Source organism: Nicotiana tabacum, chromosome 22 (genome assembly GCF_000715075.1).
Source record: "Nicotiana tabacum cultivar K326 chromosome 22, ASM71507v2, whole genome shotgun sequence".
NCBI classification, from domain to species: domain Eukaryota; kingdom Viridiplantae; phylum Streptophyta; class Magnoliopsida; order Solanales; family Solanaceae; genus Nicotiana; species Nicotiana tabacum.
The window spans coordinates 53,921,166-53,946,020 of record NC_134101.1 but is presented as its reverse complement, the minus strand read 5'-3'; positions in this window follow the sequence as shown (position 1 = coordinate 53,946,020).

Sequence of the window (24,855 nt, the reverse complement as noted above, 5' to 3'; positions counted from 1 at the left end):
GTGAATAAGACTCTTCGAGAGAGCAAGAAAATGATTAGTCGATTGCGAGAGCTAAGGAAGACCAGCTCGAGGAGAGAATCGGGGAGCTGGAGAAAGATAACTATGTCCTTCATGATCGAGTGACCGCTCTAGAGGCCAAGAAGGCTCATCTTCTTGCACGGCCGTCCTCGTCCAACACTCCTAATTTTCCCAATGTATCTCGGGAGTTATACAAAGAATGGATTCATGTAGAGGCCCAGTTAGATGTGTTTCAGGATTTGCATGAAGCGGGTTTCGTTCCTTAGGCTGCCCTTGAGGATATCTGGGTTAAGGCTCTTAAAGCTCGAGTCGCTTGTGGTTATGATCCCGCTACGCCTCAAGCTGATGAGGAGGATGGGAAAAAGGGTATGGACCGGCTTCAGGAGGACACCTGGTATGATACCGCTTATCCTCAGGGCGAAGGTGGCGAGGATGTCAGGGGCCGAGGTGGTGAAGTCGCAAAGGACCATGATGGCGAGGGCCACTACTTTTTTCGATAGACTTTTTGTGTATTTTGTCTTTCTCTTTAAGAGCCCTTGTAATGAACTCCACAGATTTTGTATATGGATGTCTAAGTTGTTTTTTGCGCCTTCTTCCATACCTGTTACTTGTTTCCGCACTTGTATATTTTGCTTTTGTTGTTTGCTATTTTACGATTTCTACTCTTTCGATGTCGTTGACTTCTAGTTGGTCGTAGCCTTGTTGGCGACTATTTATGGGCCGTATTTTGCCCTTTGTTTATATAGGTCGGGTGTGCCTCTCTATTTGGATTAGGCTGATAGGTGTTGTTTGGACTTGGCTAATTTTGATCTTTTACCAAGTCGTGTATGAGGGCCGTTTTGTGTTATTTGCACTCGGTCGAATTTAATCTGTCATTAAATTGCAGTCGAGGGCCGATAGGTGTCTTTCGAGCTAGATCGAACTTAACCTTTTGAAATGCAGCCAAGGGCCGATAAGTGTCGTTCTAGTTGGGTCGAACTTAACCTTTTGAAGTGCGGCCGATGGCCGATAGGTGTCGTTCGACCTAGGTCGAACTTAACCTTTTAAAGTGTGGCCGAGGGCCGATAGGTTTCGTTCGACCTGGGTTGAACTTAACCTTAACACAAAAGGTGTTATGATAAATGTAAGTTTCTTATTACTTTGACGTTGTTGCTCTGGTTACTTGATTGGAGAGAGTTACAAATTTTGGGCGTTGGTTGGCGTTCGAGTCCCAGTCCCGATAGTACCTTCATTGCTTGACTTGGAGAGTATTGAGGAGTCGGGAAATGAAAGAGAAAAAATAGTCCCTCCCTCGCATGCTTCGACTTCGAAGTGTTCACTTTTTCCGCTTCATTAAAAACCTCCTTGAGAAAACCCTAATAGGACAAAACTCAAGTGAGGGAAAAAGAGTACGACTTGGAGGACACTTCTTACTTTAGAAGTTGAAGTACCTAAGGTGGCTGATGTTCCAATTGTTTGGTAATTGCTTTCCTTCCATTGTCTCTAATTGGAATGAACCCTTGTTTGCTTTGGCTGTGATTTTGTACGATCCTTCCCAAATTGTTCCCAGCTTGCTTCTCGTGGGTCTTTGCTCGCTTGAGTTTTGGCTTTGAGTATGTAGTCCCCGACTTTGAGCAGCCGGACCTTTGCTTTCTTGCTGTAATAGCGTTCTGCTTGCTGCTTTGGGCGACCATTCTTATGTATGTCATATCTCTTCGTTCATCGATTTCGTCGTGTTACTACCTTCTACTCTCATCATTAAAAGTACTGCTTTCGCAGGAGTACCTTAGGCTGAGCTCTCCGACTTCAACTGGTATGACTGCCTCGGTCCCATAGACCAAAGAGTAGAGCGTCTCTCCTATACTCGTCTTCGGATTAGTTCTATACGCCCATAATAATTCTGGCAGTATCTCCGGCCATAGTCCTTTGGCATCTTCGAGCTTTTTCTTCATGATGTGATTCTACCTGTTCGTTACCCGATGGGTGATACGGGGTTGAAATTATCCTCTTAATATGCCATTTCTCAAAAAAAATTGGCGGTTTTCTTTCCTTTGAACTTGGGTCCGTTGTCGCAATAGATTTCCTTGGGTAGGCCGAATCGGCAGATAATGTTCCTCCATACAAAGGTGATTACCTCTTGTTTGCGTATTTGGGTGAACGCTCCTACTTCCACTCATTTAGAAAAATAGTAAGTTAAAACCAAAAGGAATCGTACATTACCTCGTGCTGCTGGGAGGGGGCTCGCGATGTCCATTCCCCACTTAATGAATGGCCACGAAGAAGTGACTTAGTGGAGATGTCCGTCGGCTTAGTAAATTATTGGGGGGTATTTCTGACATTGCTCGCATTTCTTCATGAATTATGAGGCGTCATTTTTCATGGTAGGCCAATAGTATCCTTCCCGTATGAGACACCTAACGAGTGCTCGATTTCCGAAGTGAACACTGCAGTGGCCTTCATGGACTGCTTCGAGGACGCGCTGAGTTTGGTTTGGGCCCAAACATTTAGCCAGAGTGACGTCGTATGTCCTCTTGTACAGGTCGCTATGGAGGAGATTGTATTTGACTGCTTGCATTCTTAGTTTTTTGGCTTCCTTTTTGTCGTTTGGGAGTGTGTCGTCTTGCAAATAGGCGATAATACGATTGCGCCAATCCCAAGTTAAGCTTACATATTTTACCTCGATTTGGTCTAACGATGAGTTGAGGAGGTAGACAACACTTTTATCCCCGGCCGTGATGCTTTTGGTAGCTGCACCAATTTGGTGAGGCCATCTGCTTTGGCATTTTGCGCATGCGGGATCTAGTCGAGCTGACATTCGTCGAACTCGGGCAGCAGCTTACAGATCTCGGTCTAATATTTTTGCAATCTTTGTTCTATGATTTGGAAAGTCCATGTGAATTGGTTGACTACGAGATGGGAATCATAGAGGAGTTTCAACCGCTTCGCCCCATACTTGAGTGCTAGCCTCAATCCTACAATTATGGCCTCATACTCAGCCTCCTTGTTAGTCATATCTGGGCATCTTATGGACTGACGAATTACTTTGCTGGTAGGGACCTCGAGTACGAGTTCCAGTACCGATCCATAGGCATTGGATGTGTTGTTGGTGTACAGGACCCATAGGTCTTGTGTTTAGAAAGAAGCTTGGATGGCTTCCTTCTCGACTTCAGGCATTATTTTGCACTGAAGTCTGCGACAAAGTCGGCGAGCACTTGCGACTTTATTGCCGTTCGTGGCTGATACCTGATATCGTGTTCACTTAGCTCGATAGCCCACTTAGCCAGCCTTCCCGATAGCTTGGGTGTATGTAAGATGCCTCTCAGGGGAAAGGTGGTAACAACCGAGATAGGGCAGCACTGAAAATAAGGTTTAAGCTTTCGTGAAGTTATGAATAGTGCCAAGGCCAGTTTCTTGAGGTGCGGGTACCTCGTCTCGGCATCGACGAGCATTTAGCTAATGTAATAAATGGGAGATTGTGTACCTTTGGCTTCTCGAATAAGGACTGCACTTACTGTTACTTCAGAGACGGCCAGGTAGACGAAGAGATGTTCCCTAGTTTCGGGCTTTGAGAGCAGAGGTGGCGATGAAATATATGCCTTCAGTTCTTGCAGAGCCTGTGCGCACTCGGGTGTCTACATGAGGCCGTTGTCCTTTTTGAGCACACCGAAAAATTGGTGACATTTGTCAAACGACCGTGAGATGAACCTTGATAAGGCGGCGATTCGACCGGTCAACCTTTGGACTTGCTTCTTGGTAGTTAAGAGCTCCGGTATCCCTTCAATGGATTTGATTTGGTATGGGTTGACCTCGATCCTCCATTGTGATACTAAGAAGCCCAATAACCTAACAGAGGCTACGCCAAATGTGCATTTTTCAGGGTTTAGTTTCATTCTATATCGTTTCAGTATATCAAAATCTTCCTTCAAATGGTCGATATGGTCCTATGCATTTATAGATTTGACCAGCATGTCATCGACATATACTTTTATGGTCTTACCGAGCTGATCTTTAAACATCTTTATGACCAATCTTTGATATATAACCCCTGCGTTTTTCAGCCCAAATGGCATGACCCTACAATAATATGTTCCTCGGTGTGTGATGAATATGATTTTCTCCCATTTTTCTTCTTCCATGAGTATCTTGTTATATCATGAGTACGTGTCCAAAAAACTCAACAACTCATGCCCAGCTATTGCGTCGATGAGTTGATCAAAATATGGTAACGGGAACAAATCCTTCGGACATGCTTTGTTCAAATCCGTGAAATCCACGCATATCCGCCATTTTTCATTTTTCTTTTTGACCATCACCACGTTGGTGATACATTTGGGGTACTTGGATTCCCTGATGGAGCCATTTTCTAATAGTTTTTCTACCTCCTCGTGGACGGCATCATCGAAGGCGGGATTGAACTTACGTCAGACCTGCCTTACCGAGGGGTAGAGCGGGTCGACGTTTAATTTGTGTGTGGCGATCTCTTTGGGGATGCCTGGCATAGCTGCATGGATGAAGGCAAACAAATCTATATTAGTTATTAAGAATTAACTGAATTAACCTAGTACTCGGAGTTTGCAGCCGATGTAGGCCTTTTTGCTACAGTCACTGGGATCTAATTGAATGGGGTCGAGGTCCTCTACGGTCGAGTTCGCGGCTTCGACCATTTCGGGATCCATGATGACGTCCTTGGTCTCTTTTTGTATCGACCTTGGCCTTGTGATTGTTATACCTCATTTTCCTTATCTTTTTCTGTTCGGTTGTCGTGCTGTCTAAGGCAATGCGGTAGCACTTTCGAGACATGCGTTGTTCTCCGCGTATGTTGAATATCCCCTAAGGTATTGGGAATTTAATTACTTGGTATAGGTTGGAGGGGATGGCTCTCATGGGATGTATCAATGATCGTCCTATTATGGCATTGTATGCGGTGGCCTGGTCCATGATGTGAAATATTATCTCCAGCGTTACGCCGTCGGCAAAGACAGAGAGTGTAATTTCTCCTGATGTCCGCTCAACTGCATTACTAAAATTGGTTAGTGTGATACAGCGTGGCACTACCTTATCCTCGAGTCTCAATTGAGTGAGAACTCGGGGATGAATAATACACGATCCACTTCTGTCATCTACCATGATATGTTTGGCATCAGTATCTAAAATGCACAAAGTAATGACGAGGCCGTCATTATGAGGGAAAGTCAAATCGTCGGCATCTGACTCGTTGAAGATGATACTTTCTTCAAGTTCGTCATACCGTTCTAGGATGATAGATTGTTTGAGTTTGTGGGTGGTGGTGAATTTAACGTCGTTGATGGAGGCGACGTCGTTGCCGCTGATGATCATGTTGATAGTTCGAGCTGGTGATGGCGGATTTGGCGGGCCTTGGTGTTCTCATCCACTTACGAAGTTATTTTTCTCCTTGTCGCTCAACAGCTCCTTGAGGTGTCCCTATCGTAACACGTTTACAAATTCTTGCCCGAGGGCGATGCAATCTTCTGTATTATGTCTATGCTCTTGATGGAACTCACATAGGGCATCGAATTTTCTGGTGCTCGGATCGAACCTCATCTTTGGCGGCCCCTTTACCTTCGTTCCGAGTTTCTCCAAAGCATAGACTATTTCTATAGGTGAGACACAAAAATTGTGAGCAGATAATAAAGGGGCATACCTCTCTCATTCCAGTAAGTCCTTGTCCTCGGCCTAGACAGGCCTTCTTCAAAATGGAGGAAAGGTGGGGCGGGGGCCCTAACATATGGCTAGTGTCAATCTCTGTTGGGTCGTGAGACGGGGTGGTCCCTTATGATGTTATCTCTTCATTCTTTTCTGGACTCAGCTTGTACCGAGATGAGTCGATGGGTTGATCCGTTGAGGTCGTCCTCATTTGCTTGGACTTCGGTACAGTAAGAGTTATGGATCTCGTCCCAAGTGGTTGGGGGATATTTCATCAGTCGGCTTAGCAGTTCTCTAGTTGCTCTCGAACAATCTCTCTACTCAACCCGTTTTGAAAAGTCGCAACCTCTATCCCTCAGACACGTTCAACAAGGTCATCCTTACCATGTAGAATCGGGAAAGGAAGTCCCTCAATCCCTCTCCCAAGTACTGCTTGATGGAGAATATGTCGTTTACTCTTATTTCGGCCTTCTTAACTTCGGCATGCGCCATTACGAACTTATCGGCCATTTCCTCGAAGGTTTCTATGGAGCGGGCTGGTAGTTGTGAGTACCATGTTTATGCCTCTCTCGTGAGGGTTTCGCCAAACTTCTTTAACAAAATATAGGATGCTTGTTCCCCGGTGAGGTTGTTGCCTTTCACGGTGGTGACATAATGAGTCACATGATCTTCTGGATCGGTCGTGCCGTCGTATATCCTGAGGTAGGGCAGCATTTTGAATGTCTTTGGTATGGCATGCGGGGCTGCTTCTTCGTTGTATGGATGCTCCACGAACCTACCAGCGTCCCTCTTTGGAAATAGCTTAGGAGCGCCTGGTATCTTGTCGACTTGTTCTTGATGTTCTTTCATTTGATCCCTGAGTACTTTGTTTTCATTCTCCATTTATTTCACCTTCCTTAGAACAGCGGCGAGGGCGTTGTCACCTGCATTGTTAGTAGCATTGTGAGTTATACCTGGTGTTGGAGGGTCTGGTCGGTCACCTTGTTCGTCTATTTATTGCACTACGTAGGTTCTTGCAGTCTCTATAGTCATGCATGGAGTGGGCTTGTTGAGCACGCTCACTAGCGTATTAGTTAGCCATGCTTTGAGGAACTTTTTCACGGCTGGTGGCGTTCCTTCATCTGTGGACATGCAGGACCCTTTTCCATTTGGTTTTGATATGCTACAATAGGGATGACCTCTTGCGCTTGGGGGAGGCAGTGGGCATCACGTCCTCGCCTAATGTCTCACAGCTCTCGTTGATAGCGTTCATGAGGTTGCTAGGAAAGTCACTTGTTACTTTAGCCCTCTCTCCTTGGTTACCTACCATGTAGGTTTTTGTACTTGCAAAGAAAGAGAAAGATCTTGGGGTTTGTGAGGTTAGTGACTCACGTTAGCTGTTGATCTAAAGGAAACTAACAAATTAACTAAGAAATCCCCATAAACGACGTCAAACTGTTTGACCAAAAATATCGATCTTGATTCAACCAATGAGATTTATATGAAGAAAGAGTTTTAAAAATAATATCTGAAAGATAAAGCTATCGGTGTCAAGACAAAACAACTAGTATATTTTGTCTAGATGGAAATGAATACAAGTAATGATAACAACATTCAATGGTCCAAAAAGATGGAGTATGGCATTAAATAGTAATATATATATCAATAAATTGCATTTAAGTAAATAAAATGTGTGAGTCACTCGAAAATGGGTGAGATGAGTGGATATTCTTTCTCACAGTGATGAATGATTGATAAGCCTTTGAGCACTTAGGTTGTTCTTGGATCCGGTAGAAATGTTGGACAAGAATCTTAGCAAAAAGGTTATTTTGTATGCTTGCAATAGAACCAGATTCTTTCTATAAAGTCAAAGTGTGTTTTTACAAATGAATATCTCGTATTTCCTTTCACTGTGTATCTTTCTCTTTATAGGGAACATGTTCCTAGACACCCTAACAGTACATGTGCAGAGAATATCCACTAGAATATTCTCTTTTGTGTCTTATCTTAGAACTAGTTGTTATAACTCTGTCTAAGATGCTCGACCTTGACCTCGGCCTTGAACCGCAGTGACTTCGCGACCTTGATCTTTGCTGACTCTTCAACCGCATCCTTCATTGCTTTGAGGTTGCTTCACCTCGAGGCCGATCTTTGTGAGGACTTTACTGATAGCACGTGGCCTGCTCATATCAAAGATATTTTTTGGCTAATATAGTATTGATTAAGTTCCTAATTTTTCTCTAAGTGGTCAAAGGTTCAAACTACATTTAGATCATATTTTTGTCAAATATTTACAAGAGTTTCTATTGTTAAAAACTGTGATTAGTTAGAATTGAACTCACGATCTTTAACTTAAACTCAACAAAACTAATGAACTAAGGGTATTTCTTGTCGAGTAATGTGATTATTTATCGTATGCCCTGAATGGATTAAAAACAAATTAATAAGTTAATTTGTATGGTGGCGTTTTAGCTAATTATGACTGTTATGTTCAGTTGTTGGCATGAATTTCGAATACGTTCCACATATATATCAAGATCAAAAGACCTCCAAGAGAACCAGCGCATTGTTCAAAAAAGGCTTTGCATTTCTATTCACGCATAATGAGTAACCATGACGATTAATATAGCCAAGATACAAACTTTAGTACTAATAGACTTTAATTTGTACACTAAAACTTCCTATTACCAAATTTCCGTGATATGATGCACTGATACCCGTGTGTCCCAATTTGTTTGGTAATTCTACTTAGCCAGAGTCAATTTGACAATTTTTTTAAGCTAACTCTCACTAGATTAACAACCTATTTGGTTAATCTATTCGGAGGCCAAAAATATATTTTTTTGTCAAAAAAGTACTTTATGAAAAATTTAAGGTGTTGGCCAAAATTAGAAAATATTTTTGAGCAGCAGTGGAAACAGTTTTTCTGCTTTTGAGGAAAAGTTACAAATTTTATCTTCTTCCAAGAAGCATAAGCAGAAAATTAATTTATTCAAAAGAAAAATAACCTTACAATAAATTTATATTTTTCAAATTATCCCTCATTAATTTAATATTTTTTTTTCTTTTTTTTTCTACTGCACATTTCATTTCTTTTTTATTTTAATCATATTCTTATTCTCTTTCTCCTATTTCTAAGAGTAGATTTTATATTTATATTGAATTATGTATTTTTACATATTTAAATTATCACGTAAATAATAAGCAATACCAAACCCTCAATGGTATTGCTTTGGAATAACTATATTTTATATTGATTAGAATTTTTAATTTTACTTTACGATTTATATTTTAATTGAATTCTTTTATAATAAATGCTTAAATTTATTTTTCTTTTTTAAATAATACTAATCACAAATTGAAACATTACTGTTATTTTTCGTAATTTGATACTTAAAACTGTTATTTTAAAAGATTGGCCAAACACAATGAGATGGTAAAAAGCATTACTCAAACGAATTGGCCAAACACATACTGCTATTTTGCAAAAGTACTTTTTCAAAAAGTATTTTTGAACAAAAACACTTATCAAAATAAGCAGTTTTTAACAGGGTCAAACGTACTCTAATTCAATCTTCTCCGCCATTTGAAGTTTTGATACTTAGAAACATAACGAAAAGTCCTACCCTCCTCATATCAAATTGACCAAAAAATATTTTAGAATGTTGTTTAAGTTAGCTTAGTTAGAATCTCGAGAAGGAAGAATGCCTAAAACAATTTGGAAGACTGTGCATTAGTAAGAAGTAATACTGCAATTATTGAGAGACAAAAAGAATATTTTTGCAAGAAAGGAAAAAATAATATCAATTTATAGCAGCAGATAACGCTAAGGAACACAAAAAAGATGTTCAGCATGGAGTAGATACCATTCTTATATTTCTGACTTTAGATTTTTTCACGACCCAATTTTCTTTCTGTGTGACGTCGTAACGGTACCTAGTCTCTACAATTAGGTAAATATAATATTTTGTGAAATAATAAAATAAAAATATAAATTTAACCAACTATTCAAAAATACACAAAATATCCCAAAACCTGAAACATCGTGGATCACAAACTACAGAAGGAAAGATCTAGTGTCTCTATACATCAGAGTCTAACAAGGAAAAATACATAAGATAATGGACATGGGAAAGAGTAGAAGGGGATTCCAAGGTCTGCGGACGCGGCAGATATACCTTGAAGTCTCCAGAACTGTCCCGACTCACTGATAGTGCGGCTGATAAGGTGCACCTGGATCTGTACACGAAAAAAATATATGCAGAGAGTAGCATTAGTACACCACAATGGTACTCAGTAAGTGCCAAGCCTAATCTTGGTCGAGTAGTGACGAGGTCAGGTCAAGGCCCTACTAGAGTAAATATAATAAATTAAACATTAAAAGATATAAATAAAATTTACGGTAACACAGTTAAAGAAATTCTCGAAAATTCAACAATTAAGGGAGCTCTCGGCTCAGAACAAGGTAAACACAATGGGGAATCTCCCGGGATACCGTCCTGTAGTTCCGAATGAAGATGCAGTACAGGGGGATCTCCCGGAATATGTCTGTAGTTCCAAAGTAAATATGCAGTGCTAGAGGATCTCCCGGAATACGTCCGTAGTCCCAAAATAAATATGCAAGACAGGGGGATCTCCTGGAATACGTCCGTAGTCCCAATTTAAATATGCAATGCAAGATGAAATGGCAGGTAAGGCATCGTGTTATACAGTTTATACAAAACACAGATAAGGAAAGTAAGGACTTAACTAAGCATAGCGCACAGAATGTCAGATAGGCAGTTAAAACACGTAAGCATGCTTCTCTAGTCTAAGCTGAATAATTAAACGTATTAGTGCAATTTAATAAGGGAAAGACAGTTTATGATTTAGAAAGGAAAAACGATATTTTTGCAAAAATAGCCCATGTACGTACACGTCACCTCACGTACACGGCGCCCACACCTCAATTAATATCAAACATCCTAAGGGAAAAGTCCCTAACACAAGGTTAGGCAAGTCACTTACCTCGAACCGCTCAAATCAACTCGAAATCACGTTCTTGCCACGAGTATCTAACTCCAAATGGACCGAATCTATTCAAATTAATTGCATAATGTAAATATAACTACAAGTAACTAATTTAACTAATTAATTCGAAGCTAAAGCGTGAAATTAGAAAAAACGCCCAAAAAGTCTCCTCGGGCCCACATCTCGGAATCGGGTAAAAATTATAAATTATCAATACCCATTCACTCACGACCTCACTCGAACAAAAATCATCTAAATCTGAGGTCAAATTTCCATTCAAATCTCAGATTTTCAATTGGGGAACCTTTTCCCCCATTTCCAAACTTCTACCCTCAAATTCCATAATTAGACGAGGAAAACAATAATGGATTAAAGAAATATATACGAATTAGAGTTAAGAATTGTTACCCACTGATTTCCTCTTCAAAACCCTTGCAAAATCGCCTTCTCCCGAGCTAAAATTCGAATTGGTGTAAAATGAGGAATGAACTCTCGAATCTGCCACTTCAACCCAGCGATTTTCGCACCTGCGCTCATGGGGCCGCATCTGTGGTCACGCACCTGCGAAAAAAATCATCGCAAGTACGAAGGTTACTTATCCAAGCTGGAGCCGCATCTGCGGGAAATTCCTCGCACCTGCGGTCCAAATCGGCGCATCTGCGCATTCTCGCAGGTGCGGTCAAACTTGCGCACCTGCGCTCCATCACCAGCCCCACCAGTTCCTCATCTGCACACTCTCTCCTCACTTGTGGCTCACGCACCTGCGTCCTCCCTTCCGCAAGTGCGAAACATCAGAACCAACAAAGGCACCAGATTTTTCCTAAGTCCAAATTCATTCCGTTAAGCATCCGAAATACACCCGAGGCCCCCGGGACCTCGACCAAACATACCAACCAATCCTAAAACACCATACGAACTTAGTCGAGCCTTCAAACCACATCGAACAACACCAAAATCATGAATTAAGCACAGATTCAAGTCTAAGAATTTAGAATTTTTTTCCAAATTCTACAAACGATGCCGAACCACATCAAATCTAGTCCGAATGACCTCAAATTTTACATACAGGTCACAATTGACACTACGAACCTACAGCCACTTTCGGAATTCTATTCCGAGCTCGATATCAAAATTTTCATTATCGGTCGAAATCGCCGAAAAACTAACTTTCGTCAATTCAAGCCTAAATCTACTACAAACCTTCAAAATAAATTTCGGACGTGTTCCTAAGCTCCAAATAACTCAATGGAGCTAAGGGAGTCGACAAAATTCTATTCCGAATCCGTCTTCACACAGTTCCGACTACGATCCAATTTCTAAGGCTTAGACTCACAACTAGGGACTAAGTGTCCCAAAACTCCCCGAATTTCATAATCAATCACATCGGCAAATCCCAAAAGCAAAAACAATGTGGGAAAAGCATATATTAGGGGATTGGGGCTCTAATTCTCAAAACGACCGATCGGGTTGTTACATCCTCCCCTATTAAAACAATCGTTCGTCCTCGAACTAGTATAAAGACATACCTGAAACTGTGAAAAGATGAGGGTACTGGCTGCGCATAACCTGCTCGGTCTCCCAAGTCGCCTTCTCGATCGGCTGACCCCTCCACTGGACCTTTACTGAAGGAATATTCTTTGATCTGAGCTTTCTAACCTGCCTGTCCAAAATGGCTATTGGCTCCTCAACATAATATAGATCCTTATCCAACTGGACTGAGCTGAAATCCAATACATGAGTCGGATCACCGTGATACTTCCTAAGCATAGACACGTGGAATATCGGGTGAACTCCTGCTAGGCTGGGAGGCAAGGCAAGCTCATAAGCAACCTTCCCAACTCGCCGCAATATCTCAAAAGGACCAATGAACCTCGAGCTCAGCTTGCCCTTCTTCCCGAATCTCATAACGCCCTTCATAAGCGATACCCGAAGCAAGACCCGCTCACCAACCATAAATGCCACATTATGAACCTTCCGGTCCGCATAACTCTTTTTTCTGGACTGGGCTGTGCGAAATGTCTCCTGAATCACCTTCACCTTATCCAGGGCATCCTAGACCAAATATGTACCCAACAATCAGGCCTCGCCCGGCTCAAACCATCCCACTGGGGACCGGCACCGCCTACCATACAAATCCTCATACGGTGCCATCTGAATGCTGGACTGGTAATTTTTGTTGTAAGCAAACTCTGCAAGTGGCAAGTATTGGTCCCATGACCCTCCGAACTCCATCACACTGGCACGGAGCATATCCTCAAGAATCTAAATCGTGCGCTCGGACTGCCCGTCCGTCTGAGGGTGAAAGGTTGTGCTCAGCTCCACCCTAGTTCCCAACTCCTGTTGTACGGCTCTCCAAACCCGTGATGTGAACTGCGTACCTCTGTCTGAAATTATGGATACTAGGATACCATGAAGGCGGACAATCTCTCTGATATAAATCTCAGCCAACCTTTTAGAAGAATAAGTGGTCAACACTGGAATAAAATGAGCTGACTCGGTCAGTCGATCCACGATCACCTAAATAGCATCGAACTTTCTCAAAGTCCGTGGAAGTCCAACTACAAAGTCCATGGTGATCCGCTCCCACTTCCACTCTGGGATCTCTAACCTCTGAAGTAATCCACACGGCCTCTGTTGCTCATACTTGACCTGCTGACAGTTGAGACACTTGGCCACAAACCCAACTATATCCTTCTTCATCCTCCTCCACCAGTAGTGTTGTCTCAAATCCTGGTACATCTTCGCGGCACCGGGATGAATGGAGTACCGCGAGCTGTGGGCCTCCTCGAGAATCAACTCCTGAAACCCATCTACATTTGGCACACAAGTCCGGCCATGCATCCTCATCACACCGTTATCACCAATAGTCACATCTCTGACATCACCTCGCCGAACCCTATCCTGAAAAACTAGAAGATGAGGATCATCATACTAGCGCTCCCTGATATGGTCATAAAGAGAAGACCGAGCAACCACACAAGCTAATACCTGGTTAGGCTCTCAAATATCCAATCTCACGAACTGGCTGGCTAAGGCCTGAACATCCAAGGCTAAGGGCCTCTCAGCTGCTAGAAGATATGCCAAACTCCCCAAACTCTCTGCCCGGCGACTCAAGGCGTCGTCCACTACATTGGCCTTCCCCGGGTGGTAAGATATAGTGATATCATAGTCTTTAAGTAGCTCCAACCATCTCCGCTGACGCAAATTAAGGCCCTTCTACCTGAGCAAGTGCTGCAAACTCTAGTGATCAGTGTAGATCTCACAAGGAATACCGTACAAATAATGACGCCAAATCTTCAGGGCGTGAACAATAGCTGCTAACTCGAGATCATGAACTAGATAATTCTTCTCATGTACCTTCAACTGTCTAGACGCGTAGGCAATCACCCTACCATCCTGCATCAATACCGCTCCAAGGCCAATCCTCGAGGCATCACAATAGAAGTGTAGGACCCTGAACCTGTAGGCAATACTAATACTGGAGCTGTAGTCAAAGCTGTCTTAAGCTTCTGAAAGCTCTGCTCACACTCCTCGGTCCACCTGAACGGAGCACCCTTTTGGGTCAGCCTGTTCATAGGTGCTGCAATGGATGAAAATCCCTCCATAAAGCGACGGTAATACCCTGCCAAACCAAGGAAACTGCGGATCTCTATAGCTGATAACGGTCTAGGCCAACTCTGCACTGCCTCCACCTTCTTCGAATCTACCTTGATCCCATCACAAGACACTATGTGGCCCAAGAATGCCACTGAATCAAGCCAGAATTCACACTTAGAAAATTTTGCATACAACCTCTTCTCCCTCAAAGTCTGAAGCACGGTCCTCAGGTGCTGCTCATGATCTTTCCGAGACCGGGAATATACCAGGATGTCATCAATAAACACAATGATGAAGGAATCAAGATAAGGCCGGAACACACTGTGCATCAAATGCATAAAGGCTGTTGGGGCATTGGTCAGCCCAAATGACATGACAAGAAACTCATAGTGACCATATCTGGTCCAAAAAGCAGTCTTCGGGATATCCGGCACACGAATCTTCAACTGATGATAGCCTGAACGCAAGTCAATCTTGGAAAACACCCTGGAACCCTGTAACTAATCAAATAAATCATCAATGCGAGGTAAAGGATACTTGTTCTTCAATGTAACCTGGTTCAACTATCAATAATCAATACACATACGTATAGAACCATCCTTCTTCTTCACAAATAAGACTAGAGCACCCCAAGGTGATACATTGGGCCTGATGAAACCCTTATCAAGCAACTCCTGCAACTGCTCCTTCAACTCAGGAGGAGCCATACGGTAAGGAGGAATCGATATGGGCTGAGTGCCCGGCACCAAATCAATGCCGAAATCAATATCTCTATCGGGCGGCATACCCGGAAGATCAGCTGGAAACACATCAGGAAGATCCCTCACTACTGGAACTGACTCAATTGTAGGGGTATTAATACTGACATCTCTCACATAGGCCAAATACGCATCACACCCCTTCTCAACCATTCGCTGAGCCTTAAGAAATGAAATGACCCTGCGGGGAGTATATTCTAAGGTACCTCTCCACTCTAATCTCGGCAAGACTGGCATAGCGAGCGTCACGGTCTTAGCGTGACAATCAAGAATAGCATAATGGGGCGACAACCAATCCATGCCCAAGATAACATCAAAATCTACCATACTAAGTAATAACAAATTGGCTCTGGTCTCAAAACCAATCAAACACGACAGATATATGCGGTCCACAATGAGAGAATCTCCCATGGGAGTAGATACATGAACAAGGATACTCAAAGAATCCAGAGATATCCCCAAATATGGAGCAAAATAAGAAGACACATATGAATGTGTAGAGCCTGGGTCAAATAATATTGATGCATCCCTATGATAGACAGGGACGATACCTGTGATGACTGAAACTGAAGCAACGACCTCTGAACGGGCTGGAAGGGCATAGTACCTGGCCTGGCATCCCCCTCTAGGGCGACCTCGACCTCCTCGACCTCCACCTCGAGCTGGCTGAGAAGGTGGGGTGGCAGCTGGGGCTGGAAGAATGGCTGGAGGACCCGGTGGAGCACGTGGAGGCTGATAAGTCTGTGAAGGTGCACCCCTCCTGGCTCTAGGTCAATCTCTAACCATGTGACGAGTGTCACCACACTCAAAACAACCCCTCGGAGGACACAGCGGCTGAGACTGACTCGGACCTGGCCTGCTGGACTGGACGGTAATAGCACCTCGAGCAGGAGGCACACTGAATACTGGCGGTGCATAATAGGGCTCCTGAGGTATATGAGGAGTTGGAACACCGTTGGCTGCAGGAAGAGCTGAATGAACAGGGCGACTCACAAAACCCCTACCATAGCGTGCTGCCGGTGCACGAGCTCCTGAGTAATGACCAGTCTCTCGAGACCTCTTGGCCTCCCTCTCTTCTCTGTCCCGGGCGAACATGCCCTCCACTCTCCTAGCAATGCTCATTGTCTGTTGATAAGTGATATTCATCTCCAACTCCCTGGCCATACTAGTCCGAATACTGGGGTGGAGTCCCTCAATGAAGCGACGAACCCTCTCTCTAACTGTAGCAACTAGAGCCGGTGCATGGAGAGCTAACTCACTGAAATGGACTGCATACTCCGACACAGTCATAGCACCCTGACGCAGCTGCTTAAACTCTGCGCGCCAAGCATCCCTGAGGCTCTAAGGAACATACTCACGCAAGAAGATCTCTGAAAACTGAGTCCAAGTGAGTGAGGCTGCCTCGTCCGGACTACTCAGCTCATAGGCATGCCACCACCGATATGCCGATCCCCTCAGCTGGAAAGAGGTGAAAGAAACCCCACTCGTCTCCACAATGCCCATAATGCGGAGAATACGATGACACTCCTCAAGAAAACCCAGTGCATCATCTGAAGCTAGTCCGCTGAAAGTAGGTGGGTGGTACTTCTTGTACCTCTCAAGTCTGGGCTGCTCTGCCTCAGAAGCAGCTACCCTGGTCTCATGTTGAACCGGAGCCACTGGGGGCATAAGAATATACTCTAGGGCCTGATCAACCTGGACCCTCTGCTCAGGAGTGCGGGTTGCGGGATTCTGTGCCCCTCCACCGGCCTGAGATGTAGCGGGAGCTATCGGAAATAGTACAGCCTGAGCAAGAGTGCTGAACATGCTCATGAACTGATCTAAAGTCTCCTAGAGGGCTAGAGTAGCAATAGGGATCTCTGATGCCGGCCCTCCAGCTGGAGCTGCTGGGGGCTCCTCTGACACAGCTCTCGCAGGTGCTCGGGCTGCACTACGTGGTCGTCCTCTAACCCGACCCCGGCCTCTGACGGCTCTGACAGGGGACTCGGGTGCTTGATCGTCGGTCCTCCCAGTACGGGTCCTCACCATATGTGAGAAAGAATAAAATAGAATTTTAGAATTTTTGATGTCAATAACTCGCACGACAAGGAGATCAAAGAAATATGATTGTTCTTAACAGTTATATAGCCTCCCGAAGATAAGTACGGGCGTCTCTGTACCGATCCGCGAGACTCTAATAAATCGGTTTGTGACTCACACACCTATGAAGCTAGAGCTCTGATACCAACTTGCCACGACCCAATTTCCCCTCCGGGTGACGTTGTGACGGTACCTAGTCTCTACAATTAGGTAAGCCTAACATTTTGCGAAATAATAAAATAAAAATATAAATTTAACCAACTATTCAATAATACACAACAAATCCCAAAATCCGGAACAACGTGAATCACAAATTACAGAAGGAAAGATCTAGTATCTCTATACATCAGAGTCTAACAAGAAAAAACACATAAGATAATGGACATGGGAAAGAGTAGAAGGGGACTCCGAGGTCTGTGGACGCGGCAGATATAACTTGAAGTTTCCAAAACTATCCCGGCTCACTGATAGTGCAGCTCATAAGGTGCACCTGGATCTGCACAGGAAAAAAAAATATGTGCAGAGAGTAGCATGAGTACACCACAATGGTACCCAGTAAGTGCCAAGCCTAACCTCAGTCGAGTAGTGACGAGGTCAGGTCAAGGACCTACCGGAGTAAATATAATAAATTAAACAGTAAAAGATATAAGTAAAATTTGCGGTAACACAATTAAAGAAATTCTCGAAAATTTAACAGTTAAGGGAGCCCTCGGCTCAGAACAAGGTAAACACAATGGGGAATCTCCAAGGATACCGTCCTGTAGTTCCGAATAAATATACAGTATAGAGGGATCTCCCGAAATACGTCCGTAGCCCTAAAGTAAATATGCAGTGCTGGGAGATCTCCCGAAATACGTCTGTAATCCCAAAGTAAATATGCAGTGCTGGGGGATCTCCCGAAATACGTCCGTAGTCCCAAAATAAATATGCAAGACAGGGGGATCTCCCGGAATACGCCCGTAGTCCCAATTTAAATATGCAACGCAAGATGAAATGGCAGGTAAGGCATCAAGTTATACAGTTTATACAGAACACAGATAAGGAAAATAAGGAGTTAACTAAGTATGGCGCACAGAATGTCAAATAGGCAGTTAAAATACATAAGCATGCTTCTCTAGTCTAAGCTGAACAATTAAACGTATTAGTGTAATTTAATAAGGGAAAGACAGTTTATGATTTAGAAAGGAAAAACGTGATTTTTGCAAAAATAGCCCGTGTACGTACACGTCACCTCACGTACACGGCGCCCACACCTCAATTAATATCAAACATCCTAAGGGGAAAGTCCCTAACACAAGGTTAGGCAAGTCACTTACCTCGAACCGCTCAAATCAACTCGATATCACGTTCTTGCCACGAGTATCCGACTCCAAATGGCACGAATCTATTCAAATTAATTACATAATATAAATATAACTACAAGTAACTAATTTATATATTAATTCAAAGCTAAAGCATGAAATTAGGGAAAATGGCCAAAAAGTCTCCCCGGGCCCACGTCTCGGAATCGAGTAAAAATTATAAATTATGAACACCCATTCACTCACGAGCTCACTCGAACAAAAATCATCTAAATCCGACGTCAAATTCCCATTCAAATCTCAGATTTTTAATTGGGGAACATTTTTCCCCATTTCCAAACTTCTACCCTCAAATTTCATAATTAGACGAGGAAAACAATAATGGATTAATGAAATATAAACGAATTAGAGTTAAGAATTGTTACCCACTAATTTCCTCTTCAAAACCCTTGCAAAATCGCCATCTCCCGAGCTAAAATTCGAATTGGTAAAAAATGAGGAATGAACCCTCGAATCTGCCTCTTCAACCCAGCGATTTCCGCATTTGTGCTCATGGGGACGCATCTGCGGTCACGCACCTGCGAAAAAAATCATCGCAGGTGCGAAGGTCACTTATCCAGGCTGAAACCGCATCTGCGGGAAATTTCTCGCACCTGCGGTCCAAATTGGCGCATCTGTGCATTTCACTAAGGCAGCCAGGCTCCGCACCTGCGGGCTCGCAGGTACGGTCAAACTTGCGCACCTGCGCTCTATCACCAGCCCCACTAGTTCTGCATCTGCGCACTCTCTCCGCACTTGTGGCTCGCGTACCTCCAGCCTCCCTTCCGCAGGTGCAAAACACCATAACCAGCAAAGGCACCAGATTTTTCCTAAGTCCAAATTCATTCCGTTAAACATCCGAAATACGTCCGAGGCCCCCGGGACCTCGACCAAACATACCAACCAATCCTAAAACACCATACGAACTTAGTCGAGCCTTCAAACCAAATTGAACAACACCAAAATCATGAAGTAAGCACGGATTCAAGCCTAAGAATTTAGAATTTTTTTTCAAATTCTACAAACGATGCCGAACCACGTCAAATCTAGTCCGAATGACTTCAAATTTTACACATAGGTCACAAATGATACTACGAACCTACAGCCACTTTCAGAATTCCATTCCGAGCTCGATATCAAAATTTTCACTATCGACCGAAATCGCCGAAAAACTAACTTTCGTCAATTTAAGCCTAAATCTACTACAGACCTCCAAAACACATTCCGGATGCGCTCCTAAGCTCAAAATCACTCAACGGAGCAAACGGAGTCGACGAAATTCCATTCTGGATCCGTCTTCACACAGTTCCGACTACGGTCCAATTTCTAAGGCTTAGACTCACAACTAGGGACTAAGTGTCCCAAAACTCCCTGAATTCCATAACCAATCACTCCGGCAAATCACAAAAGTAGAAACAATGTGGAAAAAGTAGATATTAGGGGATCAGGGCTCTAATTCTCAAAATGACCAGCCGGGTCGTTACAGATTTACATAAAAAATACTTTAAGCAATTGGATTACAACATTTTGAAAGATCAAAACCAACTAAACCAACTACTCCCTCCGTTTCAATCACAGACTTTCACATCATGTACCGCGGCTCTCTTGAATTTCTTGATTATCAAATAAATTAGTTAAACCAAATTAGGCAAAGGGAACTTTTTTAACTTTCCTATCCTTTCCTTGTCTTCCTTAGTTTTGAGTCAAAGTATTAGTTTGTCTAAACGTTTGCTAACGGATAAATTCTGGAGAGTGAGCGACAAGAGGCTCGAAACTCAATAGATAATGGGTTCACCTCTCTACCATTCTCCACTTAAATACCCTTTTACATAAGGCAATATTCGAGTTCGTGACTCCTAAGCCACACACAACACGATGTGCTCTTTACCACTTGCACAAGTAGTAAACTTATTTACAGAAGATAAGACTTCATTTTTCATATTAATTAACATAAACCAGTTTAATTCGGCGAGTTACAGAGTAATTAAATAGAAATTAAGAAAATGTAACCCGGCTATTTGCTGGTGGACGGTTGAGCTGCTGAAGCTTGAAAAACCCTAGCTGAGAAAGATTATCAATATAGGATTTTGATAAAGTATGATAATAATATCATAAATGTCCGCTTCTTTATTTTGGAAGAATGCCCCTACTTTTTTTGATGGAGTGCAGGATGAACCCTATCATGTTAATTAGGGTGTGGTTGGACCCTCGCTATGGCTTTCATTTCTCTTCATTTTCTTGCTAGTTTACTCACTGGATAGTACACTTTGACTGGAAACAATGCAAATCGGACGAGAGGGTAAATATCTTGAGTGATCATCCAAGTGGATGTTTATTGTACAAAATTATGGTACTTACGTGGTTTTGACAAGTTGGCATGCCACATCAGCTATCTGGTACCAGAAAACAGTTTATCCGGGAAGTTCGATTTTGTGGTACAGTGTCGAGTTTGATGGTTTTTACATGATAAAATTAAACAGTGACTTGTTCAATGAACATGGATGTAAATCTATAATCACAGTAGATTTACATCAGAGATTCCAACCTTGTCTATCTTCTTGACTAGGTCTGAAGATGACAGCTACATGTATGGCATCATGGCTCCTTGCTGTACTTAAAAAGATTTTAATGTGCAATACCTTTCGGAGGCCAATTCTGCTTCCTGTCAAACTTATCTATATCAGCCCATTGGTTCCGAATACTTTATAGGTAAGTATTGTTATAAAAGGATGTAAAGAGGTGTGACTGTATATACACCCAGCCATATCAATGGTGTTGGTGCAAATATGCACACCCAATTAAACACCATTCTTTTGTCTAGTCAAACACCTACTTGTTACAGCGAATGCAAGAGAACATCAGTGAAATGGCCAACCTACAGAACACTAGATAGAAGCCCCTTGGTATTTTGTACTAGTTAGGAGTCGGATGAATTTCAATGCATCAGCATCACAGCATGGCAAAAGATTCATATAGCCAACATAACTTGCTATGAAAAGTGACTATAAAGGTAACTGTTCACGGATATCCCAAGTCTGTTACTGAGACAGATTGCTAAAAAGTGATGAAGAAACAAACTTCAAAAGGAAAAAGTAGACGAAAATATAAAAATGGAAAGTATAGAAGAAATATTCAGATTAAAGGTACTAGTCTTTAGATCAACCCACAAAGGTTCACTTTCAGAAGCTAACATAAAATCAAAATTATCCCATTACATCATTTAGCTGAAGGGAGATGAAAATGGAAAAAACTCTCATTCCAGACATCTATCAGCACCACACTCCGAGAGAGGTCCTCATAGAAGCTCATATTGAAGATTTAACGGTACTGCAATAGAGTTGAAGGGAAAAACAATTAGCCTCAAATAGAACAAAGAGATTAACAGACAACACTAGGACTAAAGATAATACAGACTAAAGCTAAGATGTCTTGCCAATTAAAAGAATGAATATCAATCTGACCTAGAATAAGCAAAAATTTTGTTTCCTATCCAAATAAGCAAGTATAATTGAACTTCGAAAACAGAGTTCATTTGTTTTACCTTGATGAAGCCAATTTCCTTGGCATTGCTGCGGAAGCACTGTCTGCAGCACATGAGTCCATACTTTCTTATAATTGCATGAGGATTACCACAGACACGGCTGCAACATAAACAAAGAATTCCAGATCAACTACTAGACATATGGCAAAAACAAGCAATGATAATCACTTTACACATCTAAGTCACCCACACTGTACATAATGGTAGAACGGAATATGATACTGGCAAGCTTAAAGGTATCTATCCAAATCACAAATGGAATATCTTTCACCACAGACTAATTAGATATACTTTGCAATGACATAGTAATTAGAAATACTTCGCAATGACAAGCAAACAGAGGTCTCATTAAAGTTAACATACAGAAGAACTGAATGGCAGTAATATCCTTTTAGATTGGGATCATAATGTTTGAGCAAATATTAGATTTAATAGTGAAATTTAACATCATACTCAACAAAAATTTGAAATCGAACCATTTAACGGCAGAAAGATTGCTAATTTGAACAATATTTAACATGACACATACCAAATGCAAGCCATAACATCAATAACTAGCAGAATAACTCTCAAACCTTCACCAACTATTCAAACATCCCAACACCATAACTCCAGAACATCAGGATAAAACATGTATTCCTCTACACTAAAGACCTTAGTAACTTCACATTTCATAGGCATGACCACAGTCCACAATATATTCTACATGATAATTGTATGTACATAAAAAACAGTAAAAAGATTTTTTTTGTTTTTCATACTTCACTCAACAAAAATTCATCAGAACCATAGACACAACTCTATACCTTTATTCCCTACAGTTGTTGTGTTTCTTTCCAGCCACCATATAACACGTTAATTAACGCCTTTAGCAAAATGTGAGGAGAAATTATTATGTAATTAACCCCCCCCCCCAAAACCCGGGATAGAAATCGCCTACGAAATACAAGAGTATCCGCTAGGTCTACTCTAATTCTAGTTCGAATTGAAACCATTTCAAAACATAAACTTTCATATCTCGGTATCTAAAACGCATCAGAGTCAGAATTTAAACAACAGACAAGATTAAAAGATTGCAGTAAACAGCTTATTTATCAACAGACAAGATTAAAAGGAAAGGTTTAGATAAGAATACCAGGTACGAGACCCAGGGCCGTAGTTCTTAGGGTGAGCATTCCAGATGTTAGAGTGACCCATTTTTCTTCTTCAGAAGCTGTAAGCGAGAGAGGCGGCGCTTCGTTGTATGAAAACCCTAACTGCAGGACTCACTTTGTGTTCACGAGAAAGGCTGGTTTTAGGGAAAAGAGAGAGTTTATATAGGTCGTAATCAAAACCCTAATTCGAATAAGATTTTCGTTAGGGACTTTAATATTTCACTTTTGTGTATCTATACACCCAATAAGATGCCGAAATGCTGCAAACTAACTTGTAAAAGGCAATTTTACACAAACACCCCCAGTTTGACTAGAGGGTATTTGGATTGACTTTTAAAAAGTAGCTTATAAGCTAAAAGCCAAAAGCCATAAGTTGGTAATACCTTTGATTTATTTTTTGTATTTTTTATGCCTAAAAATAAGTATTTTTAAATACTTTTTATCATTGTCAAACATCACAAAAACTAGAAAAGTACCTAAAACCCAATAAATATTTAAAATAAGTCAATCCAAACACATTTATGCTTAGTTGCTTCCAACTTTTTATTTATTTAGGCATCATAAGACCCTGTTTGGAAAGCCATATGGAAATTGGATTTGGGTGTAATTATATAGTTTGGTATGTTTGTCTAGCCAATTAATTACTTGGTCAGCATGAAATTTGGTGTAATTGGAGAGGTGTAATTGCACTCTCCAATTCTCAAGGTGATGTGAGAATTGATGATAATTACACTATGTAATTACAAGGTTACTTTTTAATTTCTTTCCTTTTTATTTTTATTTTTATTTTTTCTTTTAATTTTAAACTATATTTTTTTGTACATTATTTATCTTTTATTTCTCTACCTTTACTTCTTGTAAATCCATGTAATTGCTCGTATATTTTATTTCTTATTTGTTTTAATTTCTTCATTTAGCGTAACTGTGTTATTATTCTAGTTTGTAAAACTACAGCTCTTAATAGTAGAAATAATGAGTCATTAACAAACTTGGCATACAATGAAGATGTCAACTAGAATTTTGTTGTTAAATTATTATTTTTTTTGATTTTAAAATTGTATAATATTTATGGTTCCAATTTACTTGTTTTAGTAGTATTAACTTTTGTTATTTCACATTGCATGTTTTTCATTTTTTAGTTAGAATTGATAGATTAGTTTTGTCAAATATTTGAATAACGTTATGACATTAGATTTATAAATATTAATTTATTTTATCAAACATGCATTACTATATTGTGTAATTGTGTAATTACACTTGTGCAATCAAACTGTACGCTTGTAATTACACTGTAATTATGTTATGACAACAAACAGATCGTCGTAATTAGTATATTGTGTAATTACTAGGCTGTGTAATTACTACCCTAGTAAATTACACCAATTCTAATTACCGGATGACTTTCCAAACAGACCCTAAATGATTTTACATAATGTGAAATTTACCTTGAACTATGTAAAAAATTTTGTTTATACGCTCCATTAGAAGTTACAGACAAAATAATTTTTATACTAGTCCAGCATATACCCTTTTTCTTTATTTTTTATCGGCTAACTTTGGAGTAACAATATAGTACCCCAAATCCAGTCACTTCATTCATTTGGATTCCCACCATGCAATGGCGATGAACCTCCTTTTAATTTTTGATTTACTCAACTCTTTTTATTTTCGATTCAAAACTTTTTGCGAGAAATTTCTTCATTTTCAAAGCTCATCTATCCAGCCACATCCGTTGT